General features: G+C 43.9%; 1 long non-coding RNA gene across 1 annotated transcript in view; it reads left to right on the top strand.

Annotated features, from left to right (window-relative positions):
* Positions 1–21,442, top strand: part of LOC137097648 (uncharacterized) — a 99,509-nt gene that overhangs the window by 42,623 nt on the left and 35,444 nt on the right. Inside the window, exon 2 of the long non-coding RNA XR_010910321.1 lies at positions 1,405–1,583. This is a non-coding gene — a long non-coding RNA (uncharacterized lncRNA). The remainder of the gene's footprint in view (positions 1–1,404; positions 1,584–21,442) is intronic.

Raw genomic sequence — 21,442 nt, 5'->3', positions numbered from 1 at the left:
GGAATAGTTAGTGCCATCCCCATGTCTCCAGGTGGCCTGAGTCTGTAAAATATGGGAACATGCTGTGAATAGTTGCTGCAAGTTCGGTCTCAGAAGTGATTGAACAACTGACACAGACTCAAAGTCATTGTTTGCTCTGGGTTCTCTGAATGAATTTGCAACAACCCATGACTTTGGTTCATATGGTCTAAGGCTACCTTCATCCACACCAGCTCTGTGCATTTTATAGCCACTGTTTTGGCAATGAGAGTCTAACAAACACATTTCAAAAGTAATGTGTTGATAAAGACAGCCACTAGCTGTGTGAGTTATATAAACAAAATCACTTTCCTGTGATTCACTCCTTCTACTTCTCCTCCTCCATCACCATCTCCATCTCTTTCTCCATATCCTTCTTCTTCTACTCCTCCATCTCCTTCTCTATATCCTTCTCCATCTCCTTTGCCTACTCCATCTCCTTCTCCACCTACTTTGCCTACTCCATCTCCTTCTTCATCTCCTTTGCCTACTCCATCTCCTTCTCCATCTTCTTTGCCTACTCCATCTCCTTCTCCATCTTCTTTGCCTACTCCATCTCCTCCATCTCCTTTGCCTACTCCATCTCCTTCTTCATCTCCTTTGCCTACTCCATCTCCTTCTCCATCTTCTTTGCCTACTCCATCTCCTTCTCCATCTCCTTTGCCTACTCCATCTCCTTCTCTATCTCCTTTGCCTACTCCATCTCCTCCATCTCCTTTGCCTACTCCATCTCCTTCTCCATCTCCTTTGCCTACTCCATCTCGATCTACTTCTTCTCCTTCTCCTTCCTTCCTTCTCGTTCTTCTTCCTTCCTCCTTCTGTTTATTTATATCCCACTTTTTCCTCGACAAATTCCCTTTAACAAATTCCCTCAGGGATGTAGTAATTTGTTAAATTAACACACTCAGGCATGTAGCCAGGGGAGGGGGGGTTCTTGAGGGGGCTTCAGCCCCCCCCTCGAAATTCTCATGGTGGTCCATGAGAAGGTCTTACTGGTACATTATTTAAACTGTTATGTTTATTCATATCATGATCTGATCACCATGCTCAGTATATCCCATATGCATGGGGGTATTGGGGTAATGATACAAAAGGTTAGCTAGGGTAGACCCTCTTTCACTCAGACTCAGCCCCCCCCCCCAAATCAAACTCAGCTCCCCCCGAATCAAAATCCTGGCTACGGGCCTGAACACACTATTGGATAATTTGAAAATATTGTAACATTTGCAATACTTTCGTATTTTGAGGACCCCTATCTAAGAATGATGTAAGAAATGACATTCAAAAAGTCATTTGCCAGGGATTACTTGGAGGAATGGGTCAGTGGGTTCCAGAGGAGCCTCAGGTTGATAAAAAGGGTTAAATGTTTTCTGTTCCTCTTGACAGAAGCAGTGGGAGCTACAAATGGGATGTTGGCCCGCAGGTTGAATCCATTATTGTTCCCAGAGAAACCCTATAGCAGCCTGGAAAGAGAGGAAGGCTGACTGAAAAGAGAACCCAGGAGGACTGTGCCAGGGAAAAGCAATATCTACTCCGCTTAATGCTGACGGAGGCATTTCGGGGAGGTAAGCAGATGGCTTTTATGACACCGCATTATAAATCAATACCTGGTTAAACTGAAAAGGAAAGCTACTTACACAATTTACCAACATAAAGAGGAATCACCTAAGGAATGCACTTGTTTTGGAAAGAGCAACACATGAACGCACTTTATCTCCGGATGGTAAATCTCCATTCACATATATCTCACACTTTTCCTGGCTTCTGAGGCCCCTTCCACATAGCTGTATAAAATTCACCTTGAACTGGATTATATGACTGTGTGGACTCAGATAACCCAGTTCAAAGCAGATGTTGTGGATCATCTGCCTTGATATTCTGGGTTACGTAGCTGTGTGGAAGGGTCCTGAGTGTCACAATCCCATCTTGAGCCAAGACTGTAAATAGATTGTCTCAGGTTACCTATTGTATTTGGCATTGCTCAGGAAAATCATTAAGTGTGGTTAATTATTGATCAGTTTCAACTGGCCTGGAGGATGAGTGGCTCTCTCTTGAGATGCTCAAACATTCCTCCATCTCGCACATTAATCTCAGTTGCCCTTGAGAGAATGGGAATGAACGCAAACAGCAGGGCAAAGTTGAAATTAAACTAATGAAACGAATATGAGAATTGGGTTGCTGTAAGTTTTTCGGGCTGGCCCAACCTCTGAGGATGCCTGCTATAGATGCAGGTGAAACATCAGGAGAGAATGCTTCTGGAACATGGCCATACAGCCCTAGAAACCTACAACAACCCAATAATATACTTTATTTATATTCCGTTCTCTCTCCTCGAGGGGACTCAGAGCAGATTACAACATACACAAATAGGCAAACATTCAGTGCCTTGAATACAGTTGAATGACAATGACATACAAGTACACAGACCAGGGGCAAAGGCTTCCCCTTTCATCTCCAGCTTTCTGGAGGCGGTGCTCAACTCTGGCCATGGGGAGGTGCTCTTGTTCCATTTCCAAGCTGAGGAGCGTGTTGTCCATACACATCTCCTGGTCATGTTTCCGGCATGGCTGCATGGGCGTCCTTATTTCCTTCTCACTTAAGTGAAACAGAACTCCTAGAATTCTCTCTTGCAGACAGCACTAACTCTTTCCCCAAACTCTACTACTTTAAAGTAACTGACCAAGGTGCGGAATACGTTGTCAAAGGTGTTCATAGCTGGAATCACTGGGTTGTTGTGATATTTCCAGGATGAATGTGTTCAGCTGGCTTCTCTTGATAGATAGATAGATAGATAGATAGATAGATAGATAGATAGATAGATAGATAATGGGTTGCTGTGAGTTTTCCGGGCTGTATGGCCATGTTCCAGAAGTATTCTCCCCTGATGTTGCACCCACATCTATGGCAGGCATCTTCAGAGGGTGTGAGGTCTGTTGGAAACTAGGCAAGTGGGGTTTATATATCTGTGGAATGATGTCCAGATGGGAGAAAGAACTCTTGCCTGTTGGAGGTAGGTGTGAATGTTTCAGTTGGCCACCTTGATTAGCATTGAATGGCCTAGCAGTTTCAAGGTGTGACTTCTTTCTGCCCGGGGGAGTCCTTTGTTGAGAGGTGATTAGCTGTCCCTGATTGTTTCTTGTCTGGAGTTCCCCTGTTTTAATAATAATAATAATAATAATAATAATAATAATAATACTTTATTTGTACCCCTCTACCATCTCCCCAAGGGACTCGGTGCGGCTTACATGAGGCCAAGCCCACAACACATCAATAAATAAAAGCAATAACAATAAACCAATACAAAACAGTTGAAATAAACTCAAAAACAAAAAATACACAATAAGCAATAAACAATAACAATATCAAAAACATACAGCATTCAACAATATCAAAAACATGCAGCATTTTGAGTGTTTTCCTTTTTCCTAGTTCCAACAGACTTCACTACCTCTGAGGATGCTTGCCATAGATGCAGGTGAAACATCAGGAGAGAATGCCTCTAGACCATGGCCATATAGCCCAAAAACACCTACAACAACCCAGTGATTCCGGCCATGAAAGCCTTCAACAATATTTTGAGTGTTGTTCTTTATCTACTGTTATGATTTTAGAGTTCTTTTTAATGCTGGTAGCCAGATTTTGTTCATTTTCATGGTTTCTTCAAAGTCCCCTCAACCTCCCCTCAACAAAGACCCCTCAATCTCTGAGGATGCCTGCCATAGATGCAGGCAAAACGTCAGGAGAGAATGCTTCTGGAACATGGCCATACAGCCCAAAAAACTTACAACAACTCAAAAGCTAGCTGATGCGCACTTTCCTAGTGTGGCCTTTCTTTCTTGTTCATATTTTGCTATGCTGACCACACTGATGTTGTGGTTGTCATCTCTTGGAGATGAAACTTGTTGTGGTTTTCATCTCTTGGAGTTCCCACTGCTTACAATTCTGCCATTGCAGTCGCATGCAAGATACTCCGAAGATAAGTGGGAAAATGGAGATCTATTCGTTAATTAATAGTTGTTTTGATTACTCTAATTGCCAGGTGTGGGTTCCTTCTGCCACCCAGGCCAATATCCGCTACCTTTCTCTGTTTCATATTGATTTCACGGCTTGCTCTCCTGCATTTTTTGACTTTGCATCTCCTGCTGCGCTAAATGGGAAATCCTCCCAGATAAGCATGGAGAGGTGTGCGCCTGCTCTCCATGCATAACAAATGAAACATTTCCAATCAAGTGAGAGCTTGTAGCTTGGTGATATCCTTGGAAGAATGAGAAAAGCTCCAGCTCTCTTGTTTTAATGTCCAAATCTCCAACTCGGAGAATTATACCAGTGAGTTCTGGAAGCTGAGCCTTAATGAAATCTACTCCTGCAATTTTGTGACAAATGCCGAACATTACAATATATGAGCCATAAACCAAATTACTTTTCTATCTGGGAAGAAAGCACAAATGTATTCCGGAGTACGGAGGTGTGAGCCAGACAATCAAAAGCTTTGTTTTCTTCCAAACATGATCCAGCAAACCGCCGATCTAACCGGAAAGACAATTTTGCTGGGAAACACAAATGCCAGCTTAGATTCCCTCTTTACTTAGGCACAATTCCCAAGAGTGGAAGTGGTAAGGTCTGGGTTATTCTTTGCGATGAATTGCCCTAACGTGTTATAGATCAGACGTGCAATAAATCACAAGATGTGCCAAATGCACCTCCGGCCCAAGTGGGAAATCAGAAACGGCTTGCGGCGAGTGGGGTGTAAGGCAAGGATACGGCCCAACCTGGCTCTGAATCTCCACAGCAGAGGGAGGAAAACCATTTTTCACTTTGATTGTGTTATTAATCCAACTATGGATCCCTCCAGCAGCTCAGAAGCTACTCTTGAAGATCAGAGTTGTCAGTGTATAAGGAATCTGAATTGCATCCTCCGGTGATTACCCCCTTTAACCTTATGAAAAGCTGACGTGCGGGCCATCCGAGAGAGATTTGCCAGGCAAGAACAGAAGCCGATCCACAGCGCATAGGTGAATCAAATAGTATTTCAGCCTATTTAGGACAGGTCTGGGAATTGCCAGCCCCTCCAGGTGTTGATGGATTGTAATTCTCCACTTTCCTCACCATTGGCTACAATAGCCTAGCCTGCTCAGAGTTGCAGTTCAACAGCAACTCACAATTCCTACTCATAACCTAAGGCACCGTCTCAATACCAAAAACACTAGAATGTTGTGCCGAAATCTGGACTTTGTGGTTTAAGAAAGACCTTGACATACTAAAGCACATCCAACAGAAGAATAACACAATGTAACAAAATTTGAAAGTGTTAATATCCTATTTAGTTATGTGGTCCTTACATTGAAAAGTAATTGTTATTAGGCATGTGCAAAAAATTTGAATGTGTCGGAAATCGTAAGAAAATCGGAAGTTTTGTAAGTCGGAAGCCATATCTGAAGCCCAAACAAAATATTTTAAAATTGAAACTGACCCCATATATTTTTTAGTTTTGTAAATCTTGGAAAGCTCCCAAAGTCAGTTTCATATTCAGTGCAAGGAGGCTACTTCTAAAATAATAATAATAATAATAATAATAATAATAATTATTATTATTATTATTATTATTATTATTATTATTATTATTATGTCTCCAGGCAGCAAGCAATCAAGGGCTAGTGAGTACCACCCAGGCTAAGGATGTCTCCAAGGCAGCAAACAATTCAAAGGGGGAAAAAGGCCAGGCTACTTCTATAATAATAATAATAATAATAATAATAATAATAATAATAATAATGTTTCAAATTATTATTATTATTATTATTATTATTATTATTATTATTATTAGAAACACAACAAGATGAGTCCACAGCAGACACTCTGCTGGCTGTTGTATTGGATCACACATCGGACACTTCCCAAGTGTCTAGGACTGTGTGATGTATCAGCAAATAATGTGTGCAGGTCCCAGTAAGGTGGCCTTTTTTTGCTAGCAGATGGTAATTTTGTCAGCGTCGATTGTGTTTAAGTACAGGCCAACATCTTGAGGCACTGCACCCAGTGTGCCGATCACCACTGGGATCCCCTTGACTGGCATGTGCCAGAGTCTTTGCAGTTCAATCTTTAAATCCTTTATTATTTTTGTTGTTGTTGTGGTGGTGGTGGTGGTGTCTCCATTAAGCAAACAATCAAAGGCCAGTGAGTGCCAACCAGGCTAAGGATGTCTACAGGCAGCAAACAATTCAAAGGAAACAAAGGTCTAGCTACTTCCATGCAGATGCTCTACTCATGTGATATTGGATATGATATGATATCCTGCTCAAAAACTTGCAAACCAGGCTTGCCAACTGCACCCTTTACACTTGGTTAAATGTTGTTTTCTCCCAACCTGGACATTATTCCACAGGTATATTTACTCTGTTTGCTTTGCTGCCATCAGATCCTCTGAAGATGCCAGTAGCCACAGATGCAGGTGAAATGTCAGGAGAAAATGCTGCTAGAACACTTTGGCCATGCAACCCAGAAACCACACAGCACACCAGTGATTCCAGCCATGAAAGCCTTCAATCCATCCATCCAGGGGTGTTTGTATCCTGACTTAAATTTATTTATTTATTTATTAATCAAACTTATATGCCATCACTCCCCTAGGGCTCAGAGTGGCTTACAAGAAACAAACTCAAATTTAACACAATTTAAAACAACATATCAAAGATCGAAAGCCTGTCGAAACAAATATGTCTTACAAGCCCTGCGGAAAGCAGGATTTGCAAGGCACGGACTTCAGGTGGCAGAGTGTTCCAGAGTGATGGTGCCACTGCTGTAAAGGCTCTGCGTCTAGTTGCTGTTAGACGCAAAATCTTAAAACTGGGGACTTCCAATAAATCTTGGTCCTCGGAGCGGAGGGATCTCTGGGGTTGGTAGGGGGTGAGGCGGTTCCTCAGGTACATCGGCCCCAGACCATGCAAGGCCTTAAAGGTGAGTACCATCACTTTGAAAGTGATCCAGTGCTCAATGGGTAACCAATGCAGCTGTGGTCAGATTGGGGTGATGTGGCATCTCATTGGAATTCCCGCAAGAAGCCGAGCAGCTGCATTTTGTACCAACTTGAGCTTCCGGATCACCAACAGAGGAAGGCCAATGGAGAGGGCGTTACAGTAGTCCAGTCTTGAGATGACCGTAGCCTGGATCTCCGTAGCCAGGTCGTCCCTGGACAGGGAGGGGTCCAGCCGTCTAGCCTGCCGCAGGTGAAAGAAAGAAGGTGGTTCTGCTCACAGCGGAGAGAGACCTGGTCCTCCATCGTCAGCAGAGGGTCCAAAAGGACTCCCAGACTCTTGACCAATGATGACGGGCATAGCGCTTCTCCATCCAGGGTAGGCAGCTGGATGTCCCCACTGCCCCGGTGACCCAGCCATAGGATCTCCATCTTTGCCGGATTCACCCTCAACCTGCTGGCATGCAGCCATCCAGTCACGGCCTCAAGGCATTGATGAAAATTATCGGGTACAGAGTCCCGTCGGCCTTCCATCTTCAACATAAGCTGAGTGACATCAGTGTACTGGTAACACTCAAGCCCAAAACCTCGAACCAGCTGAGCAAAGTTAGGGTGTGCAAAATGCAAAATAGTAGGCTTGGGTAACCACGGAAAAAATTGGTTCTAAACTCGTTTCGTTTTAGGGGGCACTTGCATTTCGGTTTTTTTTTAATAATTCCAAAATTTTCCTTTTAAAAATTTCGAAATTTACGAAATTTCGTAAAATTACGAATCGATTCGTTAATGGCGGACAAGATTGCGCAATATGCTAAAAAAAACCTCCAAATGGGACAGGGGGAACTTCTGAAGCTTCCCTCTCCCTCTGTTGTTGACTGTTGGTGTGATAAAACAAACAACAACTATAAAACTTGCACCAGACATGCGAAAACAATTACGAAATAATTACGAAATAATTACGAAATAATTACGAAATAATTACGAAATAATTACGAAATAAATTGAAAAAATTGTTTCGAATCTTAAATACTCCTCACACTATTCCTGCATGGCTCAATATTGGATCGTAAGCTAATTTAAATACGAATTAATAACGAATTACGAAATTAACGAACGAAACCGCCCAAGCCTACAAAATAGCAGTCCTAAGTCTGGACCCAACAGCACCTTTAACCACTATGCTTCCCTACCTGGTTTGTTCGCTTACGGATTGACAAAATTACTATCCATATACATTTATGTTGGGGGGGAAATACTGTTCATCGTGCTTCAGATGTTGCTTGCGATGAAATGAATGTATGTTATCTTTTTGCCCGCAGGAATCTGATGAAATTAAGTATTACAAGTTTTTTCCCCCCGCGGGCATGCAAATCTTAAATTCATAAAGGGCCTATGCAAAAGAAAGATTTTTTGCTTTCATATGCTAAAGAAGCAGATCCATCCCTCAATATATATATTTCATGCAGCTGCTCTCATCAGGAAGCCGTCCCTGCTGCAATTTCACCTAAGAAGGAAAATCTGCACTTATTTCTTTTTCCCGTCTTCCGTTTCCTTTTCCTTCTTTTATACTCCCACTGCTCAAGGTTGCCAGTTTTTTGGGGCACCTTTTCAAGTATTTATCACACTTTGTGTCCTTTTCTGTGGAATTTCTGTAAAGGGGTTTTCCCATGAAAAAATGCAATATTCTTTACCTAAGAAACAGGTCTCAGTCCCTCCTCAAACACACAGACACATACAAAAATAACCGTCTTCCAAACAAGACTTAGAATGTGTTGTCAAAGGCTTTCATGGCCAGAATCACTGAGTTGCGGTGAGTTTTCCAGGCTGTCTGGCCATATTCCAGAAGCATTCTCTCCTGATGTTTCGCCCACATCTATCCTCAGAGGTTGTGAGGTCTGTGGGAAACTAGGCAAGTGGGGTTTATATATCTGTGGAATATCCAAGGTGGGAAAAGAACTCTGATGTGCTTGAGGGAAGTGTGAATATTGCAGATGGCCACCTTGATTAGCATTGAATAGCCTTGCCCAGTTAGGGGTTCAACCCCCCCCCCGAAATTTTTCGGGTTAAAAAAAAACCTGGTTTACTCATGAATTTTAACTGGTTAACCAAATCCCCATGCTAAGTCTATGAGAGGCAAAAAATTAAGAGTCCCTACAGAACTGCAAGCACTATCTCAAGCAAATATTGACAATTTATTCACACTGTCATCACTTGCAGCAATAGGCGATGTAGCGAAGCAACCAAGTTGGGGGGGGGGGGTTGAATGCTCTCATTAAGGAGGCCAGACTTGGTGGAGGTGGTTGACAGGAGCGGAGCTGCAAGCGGTCTTTGCTTCAGCGTGAGCTAGGAGGCAGGTTTCAACCCCCCCCCTAAATTTTCAATCCCCCCCCCCAAATTTTCAACCCCACCCGAATTTTTTTTCTGGCTACGGCCCTGCTTGCAGCTTCAAAGCCTGGCTGCTTCCTGCCTAGGAAATCCTTGGTTGATACGTGTTAGCTGGCCCTGATTGTTTTCTGGCTGGAATTTCCCTGTTTTTTGAGTACTGCTCATTATTTATTTACACAGTCTACATAGGGACCATCAAACACAGCAGCATTGCCAAACACGAATCAAGGAACATGAAAGGCACTGCAGACTAATCCAACCAGAAAAGTCAGCTATAGCAAAGCAACTGATGAACCAACCTGGACACAGGATAATATTGGTGAACACAGAACTGCTGGACAAGTCTGACAACCACCATGCCATACTACACAGAGAAGCCATTGAAATCCACAAGAAGCACGTGGCCAATTTCAACAGAAAGGAGGAAACCATTAAAATGAACAAAATCTGGCTACCAGCATTTAAAATATCTCCAAAATCAAAACAGTAAATAAAGAACAACACTCTGAAAACAGGGAGATTCCTGACAATCAGGACCAGCTAACATCTCCCAACAAAAGATTCCCCCAGGCAGGAAGCAGCCAGGCTTTGTGAGGCTATTCATTGCGAACCAAGCTAGCCAACTGCAAACAGGCACAAGTTCTTTCTCCCACCCCGGACATTATTCCACAGATATATAAACCCCATTTGCTTAGTTTCCAACAGACCTCACATCCTCTGAGGATGTCTGCCATAGATGTGGGTAAAACGTCAGGAGAGAATGCTTCTGGAACATGGCCAGACACCCTGGAATTTATTTATTTATCAGAAGTGAACCGAGGGTACAGTTGTAATGCATTTTTAAGAGTACAAAGTTTGCAAAACTTGGCATTCTATTAAATGTCCTTTGACCAGTATCTGTCCCCTTGGAGTGCCTCTGGTGTCACTGTGAGATGTCCTCCCTTGTGCATGTGGCAGGGCTCAGGTTGCATTGCAGCAGGTGGTCACATCCCGCCTTGACTACTGCAACGCTCTCTACGTGGGGCTGCCCTTGAAGACGGCCCGGAAGCTTCAGCTGGTCCAGCGTGCGGCAGCCATGTTACTAACTGGAGCGGGTAGCAGGGAGCACACAACGCCCTTGTTGTCCCAGCTCCACTGGCTGCCGATTTGCTACCGGACCCAATTCAAGGTGCTGGTCTTGGCCTACAAAGCCCTAAACGGTTCCGGCCCAAAATACCTTTCTGACCGCATCTTGGCCTACGAGCCCACGAGGACCTTGAGATCGTCTGGGGAGGCCCTTCTCTCGATCCCGCCTGCATCACAGGCACGGCTGGCGGGGACGAGGGAGAGGGCCTTCTCGGTGGTGGCCCCCCGGCTGTGGAACACTCTCCCGGCACACATCAGACAGGCGCCCTCCCTCATGTCCTTTCGAAAAAGCCTTAAGACATGGCTGTTCGAGAGGGCATTTAATTAAGTGCTAAGCAACAACATTACGGTAATGAGAACTGGAATGGTATAAGGAAGATGAGACTGGCTATGATTCTACTAAGAGACGAAGCGGATTTTTATGTAGTTTGTATTTGTTGTATAGTCATATGTTGTTGATACTGGTCTCTGTAACTGTCTTTTATGTATACTGTACACCGCCATGAGTCGCCCGTAAGGGCTGAGAATGGCGGTCAATAAGTGCATCTAATAAATAATAATAATAATAAATAAATAAATGGTCAGTGGTTTGCTCTTTTCCACACTCACATGTCGTGGATTCCACTTTTGTGGCCCCATTTCTTAAGGTTGGCTCTGCATCTCGTGGTGCCAGAGCGCAGTCTGTTCAGCGCCTTCCAAGTTGCCCAGTCTTCTGTGTGCCCAGGAGGGAGTCTCTCATTCACTATCAGCCATGGCTTGAGATTCTGGGTTTGAGCTGCCACTTTTGGACTCTCGCTTGCTGAGGTGTTCTTGCAAGTATCTCTGTAGATCTTAAAAAACTATTTCTTGATTTAAGACATTTGCTAATATCCAATCAGGTGATGGGCTAAAGATGTTAATACCTTGATCCTTTCATTACAGGCTGCTACTTCCCAACAGATGTCAGATGGTAAAATATTTATTTATTTATTTATTTACAGTATTTAGATTCTGCCCTTCTCACCCCGCAGGGGACTCAGGGCAGATTACAATGTAGATATACATGGCAAACATTCAGTGCCATAGACACACAACATATATAGACAGATACACAGAGGCTATTTAATATTCCAGCTTTTTGATGAGGGTATTCTGGCCACCAGGGGAGCTGTCGCTTCACCGTCCATTTGTGACACTGATGAGGTACTTCCTCATTCCTTGCAAGATTGCTGGAGATTTTTATGGCATTGTAAATTAGTTAAATTAGCCTCCCTGCATATGCAGTACCTAAATTTCCTACTTGACAGATGCAACTGTTTTTCGGGCTGCAAAGGTCAACAGCAAGCTACACAAATTGGTCAGAAGCTCACTCCGACCCAGGCTGGCTTTGAACTCATGACCTTTCGGTCAGTGGTGATCTTAATGCAGCTGACTCCCAGTCAGTTGTGCCACAGTCCCGGCTAAACAGTATAATTTCTTCAGTGGTGTGAGGCATAGACATCCTGTGATAATGTGGCAAATTTCATTAAGAGCCACATCCACTATTTTAACATGGTGAGATACCTGGAATATTGTGTCCAATTCTGGGCACCACAATTCAAGACAGATATTGACAAGCTGGAATGTGTCCAGAGGAGGGTGACTAAAATAATCAAGGGTCTGGAGAACAAGCCCTATGAGGAGCGGCTTAAGGAGCTGGGCATGTTTAGCCTGAAGAAGAGAAGGCTGAGAGGAGATATGATAGCCATGTATAAATACGTGAGAGGAAGCCACAGGGAGGAGGGAGCAAGCTTATTTTCTGCTTCCTTGGAGACTAGGACGTGGAACAATGGCTTCAAACTCCAAGAGAGGAGATTCCATCTGAACACGAGGAAGAACTTCCTGACTGTGAGAGCTGTTCAGCAGTGGAACTCTCTGCCCCGGAGTGTGGTGGAGGCTCCTTTTTTGGAAGCTTTGAAACAGAGGCTGGATGGCCATCTGTCAGGGGTGATTTGAATGCAATATTCCTGCTTCTTGGCAGAATGGGGTTGGACTGGATGGCCTAGGACAGTGGTTCTCAACCTTCTTAATGCCACGACCCCTTAATACAGTTCCTCATGTTGTGGTGACCCCCAACCATAACATTATTTTAATTGCTACTTCATAACTGTAATTTTGCTACTGTTATGAATTGTCATGTAACTATCTGGTATGCAGGATGTATTTTCATTCACTTGACCAAATTTGGCACAAATACCCAATATGCCCAAATTTGAATACTGGTGGGGTTGAGGGAGAGGGATTGGTTTTTTTTTTTCATTTGAGAGTTGTAGTTACTGGGGTTTATAGTTCATCTACAATCAAAGAGCATTCTAAACTCCACCAATAATGGAACTGAAAATACTGGAGGGGTTTGGTGGGCATTGACCTTGAGTTTTGGAGTTGTAGTTCACCTACATCCAGAGAGCACTGTGGACTCAAACAATGATGGATCTGGACCAAACTTGGAACGAATACTCAATATGTCCAAATGTGAACAGTGGTGGAGTTTGGGGAAAATAGACCTTGACATTTGGGAGTCGTAGTTGCTGGGATTTATAGTTCACCTACAATCACAGAGCATTCTGAACCCCACCAACAATATAATTGGACCTAACTTTCCACACAGAACCCAGATGACCAACAGAAAATACTGTTTTCTGATGGTGTTTGGTGACCCCTCTGACACCCTCTTGCGACCCCCCCAGCGGTCCCGACCCCCAGGTTGAGAAACGCTGGCCTAGGAGGTCTCTTCCAACTCTTTGATTCTATGATTCTATGTGCCACATTGTGCATGCGCACCCAGCAGCAGAGTGGCAGACAGCCCGGAAAACTCACAGCAACCAAGACATAGGATATCAACTGCTTCCTGAAGCCCCTGGAGAAACCCCTCAATTGATTTAGATACTAGGTGGCTAATAAATATGTCTTTCGGTTTATTTAAAGTTTGATCCACATTTATTTGCCTGCATTAATTTTTCATCTCAACAGAACAGGAGGCTGAGCGTGGCCACGTGGGACCCAAAGAAATGCGATAGATGTGAAATGAGAAAGCATTAATGTCCTCCTTGAAGAAATAACAGTCATTTACCCCTTCTCCCCGAGAACATTTATGGAAGAGTGATAATGATGCCATTGTCAACAATTTACATATATATATATATATATACACACAAAACAAATGGCATTGCATCATAACTTTGATCTCTGAGATGCACCAATGTGAGTTTACTAATATGTTTGAATTTAAATGCTTCTTTTGATTTATCTGCTAGGAATTTTATATTTTTTTTAGTGTCAAACTTAAATTTGGATCAGCAAAAAAATCTAATATGTATATATGCACACAGGCCAAGCAGCCTATTAGACAAGGAAGTTAATTTACAGCATGAGTTAGAGCTGGGATGAGAAAGTGGATGTCTGTAGGCGCCTCGTCCCTGTTAATTAATTATTTATTTATTTACTGCACTTGTAGACCGCCGTTCTCAGCCCTAGGGCGACTCACGGCGGTGTACAACATATAAAAACAATTTACAATAAAGGCAATGTCACAAACAACAGTAACAACATCACTATCAATAATACAATTACACTAAATCATTTGCGACGTCTCATCATAGAATCACAATCCAATCTCGTTATCCATATTCCGTTCCAATCATCATTGCCAATTGTTGTAGCACTTAGTCAAATGCCTTCTCAAACAACCACGTCTTTAGTCTCTTGCGGAATGTCATAAGGGAGGGCGCCTGTCTGATGTCTACAGGAAGGGTGTTCCACAGCCGGGGGGCCACCACCGAGAAGGCCCTATCCCTCGTCCCCGCCAGGCGTGCCTGTGAGGCAGGCGGGATCAAGCCAAGGGCCTCCCCAGATGATCTCAAAGTCCTTGTGGGCTCATAGGCCGAGATGCAGTCAGACAGGTATTTTTGGGCCGGAACCGTTTAGGGCTTTGTAGGCCAACACCAGCACCTTGAATTGGGCCCGGTAGCAGATCGGCAGCCAGTGGAGCTGGGACAACAAGGGCGTTGTGTGCTCCCTGCGTCCCGCTCCTGTTAGTAACATGGCTGCCGTGCGCTGGACCAGCTGGAGCTTCTGGGCCGTCTTCAAGGGCAGCCCCACGTAGAGAGCGTTGCAGTAGTCAAGGCGGGATGTGACCAGAGCGTGTACTACCATGGCCAAGTCAGACTTCCCGAGGTACGGGCACAGCTGGCGCATGAGCCTGAGCTGTGCAAATGCTCCCCTGGTCACCGCTGAAACCTGGGGATCCAGGCTCAACGATGAATCCAGGATCACACCCAAGCTGCGAACCTGCGCCTTCAAGGGGAGTGCGACCCCGTCCAGCACAGGCTGTAACCCTATACCCTGTTCAGCCTTGCGACTGACCAGGAGTACCTCTGTCTTGTCTGGATTTAATTACAATTAGTTAACTCTATTTTTCTTCTATGGAGCCATGCCATCACCCTTCACAATTGAACCAGCCTGGAAAATTTACTTTTTCCAATGCTGAATAATATTTTCAAATGCTGGACTGACTTCGAACTGCAGTGTTTTAGGCAATCTCTTGTAGCACTCTACGTTAGTGGTTCCCAACCTGTGGTCCCTGGATCTCCAATGTTCCCCAAGAACTAAAATATGGTTGGCAGCTTCACCATTACTACTTCTTACTTACTACTTACTTAGGTGATTCCTCTTAACTCGGGGATGATGGTCTTCCAGATGTGGTGTCTTGGTGATGGGTCCATAGGTGGCTGTGGACCCACATGTTCTCCCACAGTGAAGACATCGGTTTACAGACGGAAGGCGGTCCCAGTCGAGGTTGGTTTGATGTGCCTTCCTCTTGGCACGTTTCTCTCTTATCATAGAATCATAGAATCAAAGAGTTGGAAGAGACCTCCTGGGCCATCCAGTCCAATGCCATTCTGCCAAGAAGCAGGAATATTGCATTCAAATCACCCCTGACAGATGGCCACCCAGCCTCTGTTTAAAAGCTTCCAAAGAAGGAGCCTCCACCACACTCCAGGGCAGAGAGTTCCACTGCTGAACGGCTCTCACAGTCAGGAAGTTCTTCCTCGTGTTCAGATGGAATCTCCTCTCTTGTAGTTTGAAGCCATTGTTCCGCGTCCTAGTCTCCAAGGAAGCAGAAAACAAGCTTGCTCCCTCCTCCCTGTGACTTCCTCTCACATATTTATACATAGCTATCATATCTCCTCTCAGCCTTCTCTTCTTCAGGCTAAACATGCCCAGCTCCTTAAGCCTCTCCTCATAGGGCTTGTTCTCCAGACCCTTGATCATTTTAGTCGCCCTCCTCTGGACACATTCCAGCTTGTCAATATCTCTCTTGAATTGTGGTGCCCAGAATTGGACACAATATTCCAGGTCTTTCGCCCTCCATTCATCCCTCTTCAAATTCTACAGCACTAGTGGTCACAGCTGACCTCCAGCTAGAGCGCTCATGTTGCACTCCAGGACAGAAAAAGCCTTCTGGTTCTAAACGCCACACGTTGAATAGGTTAAAAAAAATCCTTTTATTGAAGATAATTAAAAAGCAGCAAAATAAAAACACTTTAAAGAAATAGGTAAATCCAATTAGGTTAAAAGATAAGCAGGAACAAAATAGTCCAGGGTACAGCTCAGCAAAGTCCATGAAAACAAAGTCCACACTTCTCTAATATAATCCCAAAAAACCAGGAAACATTAATCCAAGGCATGAGTATGCAATCATAAAATATAGGAATCAAAATCATGAAACAAGGAATATTAAACATGAATCTTCCAAGCAAGGTTTCCATGAAACAAGGATGAGAACTTAACTTGATTCTAAACGATGCTTCATCTGGCTACATTTCCCATACTTGGAACTTTTGTTCCCTGGTTAAGCTGTTCCAAGCACTCAGGAATTGGTTTTGCTTTAATTGAGACTCCCTTATCTTTTACTGTTGGAGCCTGGCAAAATGCTGAACAAACTGTTCGGCCTGTCTGTTTTGACTATTCTGTCTTCTATCTATTTGCTCATTAATTTCTGCAGTTGCTGAGTTGTTTTCAAGCCCCAAATCCTGGGAACTCTCTGGTAGCAATTCAGGGAGCACATCATCATCCCCACACCCCTCAGGGACATTCTCATGGGAAACTACACTTTGAAGTGGGATCTCCAGGTCATTCTCTGCATCAATATCCTTGACCAAACCATTGCCATCTTGAAACTCATTGACATCACTCCCCATATCCATAGCACCTTGATCCTGAAACACAATCACAGGCTGAGCTCCAACAGCTTAGGGGCCAGGATTTCCCAGTTCTCTCTTGGTGTCTATGCCACAGTTTTTCATAATCCAGCCATTCCCTTTTGCTTTATGAGGATGTTTCATATCATCTTCTTAATCTAATTTTCTTTTAAACTAGCTGTACCCACCACGGGGTGCTGTGGCCAACCTTCCCTCCCTCTTTTTCTCCTTCTTTCCCTCCTTCTTTCCCTCCTTCCTTCACTCCCTTTCCTTCCTTCCTTCCTTCCCTTTTTTTCTTTCCTTCTCTCCTTCCTTCCTTCGCTACCTCTTTCCTTTCTCCCCTTTTCTTTTCCTTCCCTTTCTCTCCTTTCTTCCTTCTCTACCTCTTTCCTTCCTTCGCTTTTTGATTCCATCTTTCCTTCTTTCCTTCCCTCCATATTTCTCTCCTTTCTTCCTTCTCTACCTCTTTCCCTTCTTCCATCACTCCCTTTCCTTCCTTTCCTTTTTTCTTTCCTTCTCTCCTTCCTTCATTCTCTTCCTCCTTCTTTCCTTCTCCCCTTTTTCTTTTCCTCTTTCTCCCCTTTCTTCCTTCTCTACCTCTTTCCTTCCATCCTTTGCTTTTTACTTCCATCCTTCCTTCTGTTTTTTCTTCTTTCCTTCCATCCCTCTTTCTCTTTCTCTTTCTCTTTCCTTTCTTCCTTTGCTCCCTCTTTCCTTCCTTCCTTTTTGTTCTTTCCTCTTTCCTTCCTTCTTTTCCTCTTTCTTTCCTTCCCTCCTTTTCTTTTCCTCTTTCTCTCCTTTCTTTCTTTCTACCTCTTTCCTACCTTCCTTTGCTTTTTACTTCCATCCATCCTTCCTTCTCTTTCCTTCCCTCCTGCTTTCTCTCTTTCTTTCCTTTCTTCCTTCGCTTTCTCTTTCCTTCCTTTTCTTTTTTTCTTTCCTTCCCTCCTTCCTTCCTTCTCTTCCTCTTTCTTTCCTTCTCCCTTTTTTTCCACTTTCTCCCCTTTCTTCCCTCTCTACCTCTTTCCTTCCATCCTTTGCTTTTTACTTCCATCCTTCCTTCTGTTTTTCCTTCTTTCCTTCCCTCCCTCTTTCTCTCTCTTTCCTTTCTTCCTTTGCTCCCTCTTTGCTTCCTTCCGTCTTTTCTTCTTTCTTTCCTTCCCCCTTTTTCTTTTCCTCTTTCTCCCCTCTCTTCCTTCTCAATCTCTTTCCTTCCTTTGCTTTTTACTTCCATCCTTCCTTCTCTCTTTCCTTCCCTCCCGTTTGCTTGCTTGCTTGCTTTCTTTCTTTCTTTCTTTCTTTCTTTCTTTCTTTCTTTCTTTCTTTCTTTCTTCCTTCGCTCCCTCTTTCCTTCTTTCCTTTTTTCTTTCCTTCTGCTTTCTTTCTTTCTTTCTTTCTTCCTTTGCTCCCTTTCCTTCTTTCCTTTTTTCTTTCCTTCTCTCCTTCCTTCCTTCTCTACCTCTTTCCTTCCTTCCTTTGCTTTTTACTTCCATCCTTCCTTCTCTCTTTCCTTCCCTCCCGCTTGCTTGCTTGCTTTCTTTCTTTCTTCCTTCCTTCCTTCCTTCCTTCCTTCCTTCCTTCCTTCCTTCGCTCCCTCTTTCCTTCTTTCCTTTTTTCTTTTGTTCTCTCCTTCCTTCCCTTGCTCTATTCTTCCATACTTCTTTCTCTCCTTCCTTCCTTCCTTCCTTCCTTCCTTCCTTCCTTCCTTCCCTCTTTCTTTATTTCTCCCCTTCCTTCCCTCCCTCTTCCCTTTTTTCTGTATTGTCATTTAGCTTTTTGTCATTTCGCTTTTGGAGGGTTTTAAGTCCTTTCCACTGTTTTTTTCTGAGGGGAGGTTATGAGTGATGGTCATTCATTGGCCTGCTAGGTGTATTATGTCCAAATTTCGTGCCATTTCAACCAGTGCTTTTTGAGTCATGTTAATCCCACAAACGAACATTACATTTTTATTTATATAAGATTCAGAGCTGGTTTGTATTTGTGCTGCTGCTGCACGGTGTTGTGTCCTGCCCTGACTCTCCATTTTGTCCAGAAGGTGAGATATAAATCCGACCAATAAATGAAAAGGCGAGAAGAAAGGTGCCCGAAAGAAAAGTATATTACTGTGTTTTCAATTTAAGGAACGGCTTTTCCTTAAGGCGATTGGCATTTATGTTTGAAAAGGATGGAGGCTGTCACAGAAACGTCTAAATCCTTTTTATTTCCATCCCCGGTAGCAGGAGCTCAGCATTTAGATGCACTTTAAATCCATTTCCAAGGGGAGGGGGAGAAAAGGTTAAATGGCCACATTGCTTGCCACGGAAATGGTCTCCATATGTACCGAGACGTGCCCAAGTGGTGCCAACGTTTGTCATCATTTCAGGTCCTGACGCTTATTGTTGATCGACCTTCAACATGAAATGCCACGTATTTTTAATGGTTCCAAAAGCTGGAAAAAAAATTCCAACAGAAATTCTCCTGAAGGAAGGTCTCTCTTTCTATTCTCTCCCCAACATCAAGACTGAAAAAGGGTTTTCGTTGTTGTTATTGTTTTACCATCAAATGCATGTCAAATGTATTGTCGAAGGCTTTCATGGCTGGAATCACTGGGTTGTTGTAGATTTTTCGAGCTATATGGCCATGTTCTAGAAGCATTCTCTCCTGACATTTTGCCTGCATCTAGGGCAAGCATCCTCAGAGGTTGTGAGGTCTGTTGTCAAAGGCTTTTATGGCTGGAATCACTGGGTTGTTGTAGATTTTTCGAGCTATATGGCCATGTTCTAGAAGCATTCTCTCCTGACATTTTGCCTCCATCTATGGCAAGCATCCTCAGAGGTAGTGAGGTCTGTTGTCAAAGGCTTTCATGGCTGGAATCACTGGGTTGTTGTAGATTTTTCGAGCTATATGGCCATGTTCTAGAAGCATTCTCTCCTGACATTTTGCCTGCATCTATGGCAAACATCCTCAGAGGTTGTGAGGTCGGTTGTTGAAGGCTTTCATGGCTGGAATCACTGGGTTGTTGTAGATTTTTCGAGCTATATGGCCATGTTCTAGAAGCATTCTCTCCTGACATTTTGCCTGCATCTATGGCAAGCATCCTCAGAGGTAGTGAGGTCTGTTGTCAAAGGCTTTCATGGCTGGAATCACTGGGTTGTTGTAGATTTTTCGAGCTATATGGCCGTGTTCTAGAAGCATTCTCGCCTGACATTTTGCCTGCATCTATGGCAAACATCCTCAGAGGTTGTGAGGTCGGTTGTTGAAGGCTTTCATGGCTGGAATCACTGGGTTGTTGTAGATTTTTCGAGCTATATGGCCATGTTCTAGAAGCATTCTCTCCTGACATTTTGCCTGCATCTATGGCAAGCATCCTCAGAGGTAGTGAGGTCGGTTGTCAAAGGCTTTCATGGCTGGAATCACTGGGTTGTTGTAGGTTGAGTTATATGGCCATGTTCTAAAAGCATTCTCTCCTGACATTTTGCCTGCATCTATGGCAAGCATCCTCAGAGGTTGTGAGGTTGGTTGTCAAAGGCTTTCATGGCTGGAATCACTGGGTTGTTGTAGGTTTTTTGAGCTATATGGCCATGCCCTAGAGGCATTCTCTCCTGACATTTTGCCTGCATCTATGGCAAGCATCCTCAGAGGTAGTGAGGTCTGTTGTCAAAGGCTTTTATGGCTGGAATCACTGGGTTGTTGTAGATTTTTTGAGCTATATGGCCATCTTCTAGAAGCATTCTCTCCTGACGTTTTGCCTGCATCTATAGCAAGCATCCTCAGAGGTTGTGAGGTCTGTTGTCAAAGGCTTTCATGGCTGGAATCACTGGGTTGTTACAGATTTTTTGAGCTATATGGCCATGTTCTAGAAGCATTCTCGCCTGACATTTTGCCTGCATCTATGGCAAGCATCCTCAGAGGTTGTGAGGTCGGTTGTCAAAGGCTTTCATGGCTGGAATCACTGGGTTGTTGTAGGTTTTTCGAGCTATATGGCCATGTTCTAGAAGCATTCTCTCCTGACGTTTTGCCTGCATCTATGGCAAGCATCCTCAGAGGTTGTGAGGTCTGTTGTCAAAGGCTTTCATGGCTGGAATCACTGGGTTGTTGTAGGTTTTTCAAGTTATATGGCCATGCTCTAGAAGCATTCTCTCCTGACGTTTTGCCTGCATCTATGGCAAGCATCCTCAGAGGTTGTGAGGTTTGTTGGCGAAGGCTTTCATGGCTGGAATCACTGGGTTATTGTAGGTTTTTTTAGTTATATGGTCATGTTCTAGAGGCATTCTCTCCTGACATTTTGCCTGCATCTATGGCAAACATCCTCAGAGGTTGTGAGGTCGGTTGTCGAAGGCTTTCATGGCTGGAATCACTGGGTTGTTGTAGATTTTTCGAGCTATATGGCCATGTTCTAGAAGCATTCTCTCCTGACATTTTGCCTGCGTCTATGGCAAACATCCTCAGAGGTTGTGAGGTTGGTTGTCGAAGGCTTTCATGGCTGGAATCACTGGGTTGTTGTAGGTTTTTCGAGCTATATGGCCATGTTCTAGAAGCATTCTCTCCTGACATTTTGCCTGCATCTATGGCAAACATCCTCAGAGGTTGTGAGGTCGGTTGTCGAAGGCTTTCATGGCTGGAATCACTGGGTTGTTGTAGGTTTTTCGAGCTATATGGCCATGTTCTAGAAGCATTCTCACCTGACATTTTGCCTGCATCTATGGCAAGCATCCTGAGGATGCTTGCCATAGATGCAGGTGAAACGTCA

Source organism: Anolis sagrei, chromosome 10, assembly GCF_037176765.1.
Source record: "Anolis sagrei isolate rAnoSag1 chromosome 10, rAnoSag1.mat, whole genome shotgun sequence".
Classification (NCBI taxonomy): domain Eukaryota; kingdom Metazoa; phylum Chordata; class Lepidosauria; order Squamata; family Dactyloidae; genus Anolis; species Anolis sagrei.
Note: the sequence above shows the minus strand (reverse complement) of the source record. Positions and strands in the feature narration are given on the sequence as shown.